The sequence below is a fragment of the Natrix helvetica genome (genome assembly GCF_964273705.1).
Source record: "Natrix helvetica genome assembly, chromosome: 2".
Taxonomy (NCBI): Eukaryota; Metazoa; Chordata; class Lepidosauria; order Squamata; family Natricidae; genus Natrix; species Natrix helvetica.
Genome location: NC_138552.1, coordinates 229247327 through 229254011, shown reverse-complemented (window position 1 = coordinate 229254011; position 6685 = coordinate 229247327).

The window sequence follows — 6685 nt, the reverse complement described above, 5'->3', positions numbered from 1 at the left end:
GCTGCGACCCACCACATGTTTAATGGACCCGTGTCCCTCCTGGTTGGTACTGGCATCTTGGGAGGTGACCCGAGGCTGGCTTCTGGGCCTGGTGAATGCCTCATTGGGTGAGGGATCCTTACCAGCCGCCTTGAAGGAGGCAGTGGTGAGACCCTTACTTAAGAGGCCTGCACTCGACCCAATGGAGCTAGCTAACTATCGTCCAGTCTCCAACCTTCCGTTTTTAGCGAAGGTTGTCGAGAATGTGGTGGCGCAGCAGTTTCCACAACACCTTGACGAATCCGAGTATCTAGACTCACGCCAGTCCGGCTTCCGACCCGGGCACAGCACAGAGACAGCCTTGGTCGCGTTGGTCGATGATCCCTGGAGGGCCAGAGATAGAGGTTGTTCCTCTATCCTGGTCCTATTAGACCTCTCGGCGGCTTTTGATACCATCGACCATGGTATCCTATTGCGCCGGTTGGAGGGGATAGGAGTCGGAGGTACCGTTTTGCGGTGGTTCGGCTCCTACCTCTCCGACCGGAGGCAATGTGTGTTGACAGGGGGACAGAGGTCGACCCCGAGGCCACTCACTTGTGGAGTGCCACAGGGGTCGGTCCTCTCGCCTCTCCTGTTCAACACATATGTGAAGCCGCTGGGTGAGATCATCCGTGGTTTTGGGGTTGAGTATCACCTCTACGCTGATGATACTCAGCTGTATATTTCAACCCCAAACCACCCCAACGAGGCTGTTGAAGTGATGTCCCGGTGCTTGGAAGCCGTCGGGGTCTGGATGGGGGACAACAGACTTAAACTCAACCCCTCCAAGACCGAGTGGCTGTGGCTACCGGCACCTCGGTTCAGCCAGCTGATTCCATCGCTGGCCATAGGGGGCGAACAATTGCCCCCTGTGGAACGGGCGCGCAATTTGGGCGTCCTCCTTGATGCCCAGCTGTCAATGGATGACCATGTGGCAGCCGTGGCGAGGGGGGCGTTCCACCAGGTTCGCCTGGTGCGCCAATTGCACCCCCTACTGGACCGGGATGCCCTACGCACGGTCACTCATGCGCTGGTGACGTCCCGCCTGGATTACTGCAACGCTCTCTACATGGGGCTGCCCTTGGGACGCGCCCGGAGACTGCAGTTGGTTCAGAACGCAGCCGCGCGGGCTGTGATGGGGAGTACGAGGTACTCCCACGTAACACCTCTCCTGCGCGAGCTACACTGGCTACCTGTGGTTTTTCGGGTGCGTTTCAAGGTGCTGATTACCATCTTTAAAGCGCTCCATGGCACGGGACCTAGTTACTTGCGGGATCGCATCCTCCCACATACATCCCTGCGGCCAATTCGCTCACACAGGGAGGGACTTCTCCTGGTGCCGTCCACTAGGCAATGCCAACGGGCGACACCAAGGAGTAGGGCCTTCTCTGTGATGGGCCCAACCCTCTGGAATGACCTCCCCCCCGATATTAGAACCACTTCTGACCTCCGCTCCTTCCGGCAAAAATTGAAGACTCACCTGTTCCGATTAGCAGGCCTGGCATAATTACAACTGTCCCTCCTGGCAAATGTATTATTATCTGGTTATCTTAGGGTTTTTTAATCTGTTGTGTCTGTTTTAGGGATTTTAAAAAATATATATATTTATTTAGCTTTGTACAGTTCTTTTAATTGCATTTTAACCTCCTCCAAACTGTACATATTTAATTTTTTATTGTATTTTGTGATATTCTCTATGGACTGTACACCGCCCCGAGTCCCTTCTGGGAGAGGGGGCGGTCTAGAAGCACCAAATATAAATAAATAAAATAAATAAGGATGAAACAAGCACAAAAAATAATAGAAAAGGAAAATTACTGTCCTTTTTTGCATCTTCTGCACGACCACCTCATCACCTTGCTCCAATAACCTGCACAAAGGAGAGACACAGAAAGCAAGACTTTAATTGCTTGCACTTTACTATCTCAAGGATGAACCCAGCACAGAGCACACCCAGCAATAAAGACAGCTACTTACAGAGGAAGGATCACTGGCTTGCCGGTCTTCTGCACACCACTTAGGTCGGTCCAAGTAGCTATTCAGAAGTTAGTGGTTAGAAGCAATGGTAAAGCAAGATTATGGAATTAAAACCAGAAATATTTTGTTGGCTATTTGAAAGGGAGTACAATATATATTTAATTTTACACATGTTAGCAGCTGCTGGAATTGTGTTTGCACAACAGTGGAAAAACAGAGATATGAAAATGAATAAATATTACAATGTGCAGGAATAAATAAATTGACAATTAAAATCAAGAAGGCTTTGAATACTTTTTCACATGGGATTTGTTTTAGGAATTACTAACTAACAGAAACAGAAATTAGAAATCCAAAAGTATGAAAGCAAACACCAATTATGTAAGAAAAGGTCACTAAAATGTATAAGGAAATATTACTAGATCATTATTAATGCATAGATAACTGCAGGACATTACACACCCACACCCACACAAACTACGACAGTGCCAGGAAAGCACCAAAAAAATAAGAATCCCCCCACCCCCAAGACTGCAAATGAAACCAGTTTTTTTCCCTAACCCTAAGGACAAGAAAGACAAAGCCATTGTGGGAAATTATGAAGGACAGTGCCAGGAAGCTCACAGAACCAGCAACCACCTCAGAATTACCTAAACAACCAGGGTGAAACACACTAAGTCTGGCAAAGCTGCCTTGCACCAACCTGGCCTGCCCATAGAAAAGCAGCCACTTTGAGATACATAAACCTGGTCTGAACACTTAAAAGCAACATATTGCATCACCAAGAAAACATTTGCAAAAAGTAATAACATTTCTTGTAGTAAATATATTTTATAAACAATTAAAAAATAAAAATTCCCTAAAAATAATTTTTAAAAAAGATATTCTATAAATAAAAAAATCCTTTAAAAACATTGTTAAGTATTCCACCAGCAATAATTTATACTGTAACCATTTTAAGGCATTGTACCAGCATTAGTATACTGTAACCATTATTCCACATACAATAATTTAAAATGAAACCATTAAAAATATTCCATACACAATAAATTACAATAAAACAATTTAAAACAATTCTACGCACAATACATTTTAAAGTATTGAGTATAGAATTTTAAAAAATGGTTTATTTTAATTGGTTTTGGATAAAATCTTTTTTTAAATAGTCTAAGACAATTTAACAAAAGAATCAACACAAAATAAATTGAAGTAAACCATTTTAAAATATTCTGTACTCAATACCTTTAAGTAAAACTATTTTAAAAAATTCTATGCACAATAAATAAAATATTATTTTAAAATACATTTAAAAAATAAAAGAAAAAAACCTGGTGACTTATCAGCAGGCAGAATCAGCAACTCTCCAATGTGATTGATGGATGCAGCAGGACAGGTAAGACTGGACTGGAGGGACAAGGGTTGTCGCTAAGCATGCCACCTGGCAGGCTTAGCCAGCCAGGCGAGGCTGGAAGGGGGGGGATGGAGGGCTTTCGGCCATGTGGCATACGCCAGCCCGGGGTTTTCACTAGGGAAAACCTGAAGGCCTTCCCTCACTAATGCTAGGCCGCCGCCGCCCACCCGCTTTCGGCCACGTGACATACGCCAGCTCGTGGCTTTCGCTAGGGAAGTCCTGAAGGCCTTCCCTCACGAATGCTAGGCTGCCGCTGCCGCCGCCGCCCACCCACTTTTGGCCATGTGGCGTACGCCAGCCCACGGCTTTCGTGAGCTGGCATAAGCTAGCCTCCTGCCGCCCCCCCTCGCGCTTAGTTGCTTACCTGAGGGAAGCAACAAGCTGCTGGAAGGTGAAGCGAAGGGAGGACCAATCAGCAAACGCAATGCGACAGCTGCTTGGGAGTGAGAAAGACTCTAGCGCCATGCTTTTAAACGGGTCACCTCCAGCCCACTCACTGATTGGCTGGACTCCAGCCAATCAGTGAGCAGTGTGCTGGGCTAGCCTAGTTTAGTGCGGATGGGCAGGGGAGCGAGCGAGTTGCGATGGGACAGCAAGGGCGAACGAGCGACAGGACCGGGGCAGGCGTTCTGGAAGTTACTTCCGGGTCCACCGGTCGAACCTCTTCTCACCGGATCGGTGAAATTCACCAACCGGTTTGCCCGATCCAGTGCGAACCGACAGAAACCCACCACTGAACCAATCCACAGTGAACATGTGAAAATTTAACAACTTCCGTACATACCAGTTCGGCCGAATAGGTAGTAACTCAGTCAGACATGTGACCATACTGGTTCTATCCTGGGTGCCACCATCTTTATTTTCTGTTCTGAACATGCACAGAATAATCTTCATTGAAAAAAATGTAATTCCCCCCCTTTTTTTTAATGGTGTGCTCATGCACAGACCTTTTAAAGTGCAAATGTGCATGAGCAAAGCGAGCAAAATTTTGGGGCACCGAACTGGTAGTAATGCTGGTAGGAACCCACCCCTGCCACTACCCATATTTCCACTCAACATTTCAACCTCTCTGTCAACGTAGAGGAGCACAAAGATAACACTGTAGAAGATATGTAGACATTAGCTAAACATGAACTGAGACCCTCAATAAAGTAAAATGTAAATGTTTCCCTTTTCCACTCGTGCCTGACTCTAGGGAGTGGTGCTCATCTCCGTTTCTTAGCCAAGGGACCGAGTGTCGGAAGACACTTCTGTGGTCATGTGGCCAGCATGATTATACACGCTGAGGTATATGTCATGTGGCCAAGACATTCGAGGCTAGAAGAACAACCATAGCACAAGAGAAGCGAGCCCTCCGCAAAGCCAGAGCTGCAAATGCTGAAACAATGGAATGATTGGTTGTGTGGTTGTATCATGATTGGTAGATTGGTGCTGGCTGTGTGTGCATTGTTGTGTTACCAAGCATCTGGAAACCAGCCCTAGCCAATAAACGAACACCACCCACCACCCAAGCCGTTACAATACAAAACAACAATGCACACACAGCCAGCACCAATCAGCACCAATCTACCAATCATGATACAACCACACAACCAATCATTCCACTTACTGAAACAAAGCCAGCACCCCATCCCCTTCCACCAAGATTTACAGAAAGACGGCAGCTCCGTTCCCATTTTAAACCCAAGCCCGAAGATGGCAGGTGAGATCTTGCCGAAACGTTGCAAAGACAATCTCAATCCTACACAGGAAAAGACCCAATACAACAAAACCAGTATATATATATGCAGGTCTTGGCATATTCGAGTCTTTTCTCTTGTAAGATTGAGAGTATCTTGGCGACCTTTCAATGAGGTCCCACTTGCCATCTTCAGGCTGGTGCCTTCGGCTTCGTGCTTGTGCAAGCAAAGCATGATCAGAGCTGCCGTCTTTCTATAAATATTGGTGGGTGTGGAGTGCTGGCTTTGTTGCTGTAAGTGGATTGGTTGGCTGTGTTGTTACATCTTGATTAGTTGATGGAGTTGAAGTATGCAGATTAGTTGGCTGTTTCATAACATCTTGTGTGGCTGAGGTACTAGCTGTGTGCCCATTAGTCTTTTGTGTTGTAACAATCTGGGTAATGGGCTGTGTGATGACATCCTGAGCTCTAGTGTAGGGATATCCTGAGTCCTGTGCTGCAACATCCTGGGAGGTTGGCTGCATTGTCACATCCTGAGCCTTTGCGTTGTAACCTCCTGAGTTCTGTGATGTAATGTCCTGAGCATATGGCTGTGATGTAACATCCTGGGCTTTCGTTTGGCTCTGAGTTTGCGGTCTGGCCATGTGTTCATGGTGTGTGTCAGTTTGCTTTGTGTGGGGGTTGGAGGGGGGTGCAGCAGTTGGTGATGCCACCATGGTTTGGCTTCTGGATGGTGGTTGCATTTCGTCTATGGGATGGGTTTGGGTTTGGGTTTGAGTCTGGTGAGGGTGATTGGTGGTGGCGTCCTGTGTTGTTCTGGGTCCAGTGTCGGTTTTCGTGGCTGGGACTCGTTTGTTGACGAGGGCTGGTTTCCAGATGTCTGGTAGGCGGGAGGTATCGTCACATTTATTCATGTTGTGGGGTGTTTCTCTATTTCGATGGCTTCCATAATTATTCTCTTGTTGAAGTGTTCAGTTTTGGAGATTAATTTGGTTTGTTCAAAATCAATTTCATATCCTGTTGCTTTAAGGTGCTATATATGTAAACTTTAAAAAGTTCAAAGGGAGGTAACAAAATGATCAAAGGTCTCAAATGACTTGCCTAAAAGAAAAGGGTAGGATATTTTGAGGTGCTTTCACCAGATATATATACCAAGATTAGAATGTGTTTTTGACATGGTTCCACCATGACCTTATTTATCAAATTTGTATAGCCACCCATCTCAAAAAAACAAAAAACTTTGAGTGGTGTACAAAAGCCAAGAATGAGAATGCAGATAGACACCTGCAGCTGATCTATTTGCTAGATTTATATATTGCATTTACTCCAGAAAACAAAATGAATAGGATTCATCAAGACTCCTTCCTTCATTTTTCCCCCCAAAACAAAATATTGGCTAGGGTAAGTTGAATGATGGTCATCTGCCCAAAGCTATTTAATGAATTTCCATAGTTGAGGGTGAATTTGAACTTGACTTTCCTTAAATCTAATCCATCTTCCTGTTTTGATGGTGGCTTTGAGAAATACAGCTCAAGTGCTTTGAGAAATAAATGGGTAATCATAGGATCCAAGAGATGTGTATTCGTGAGCAACCATGGAAT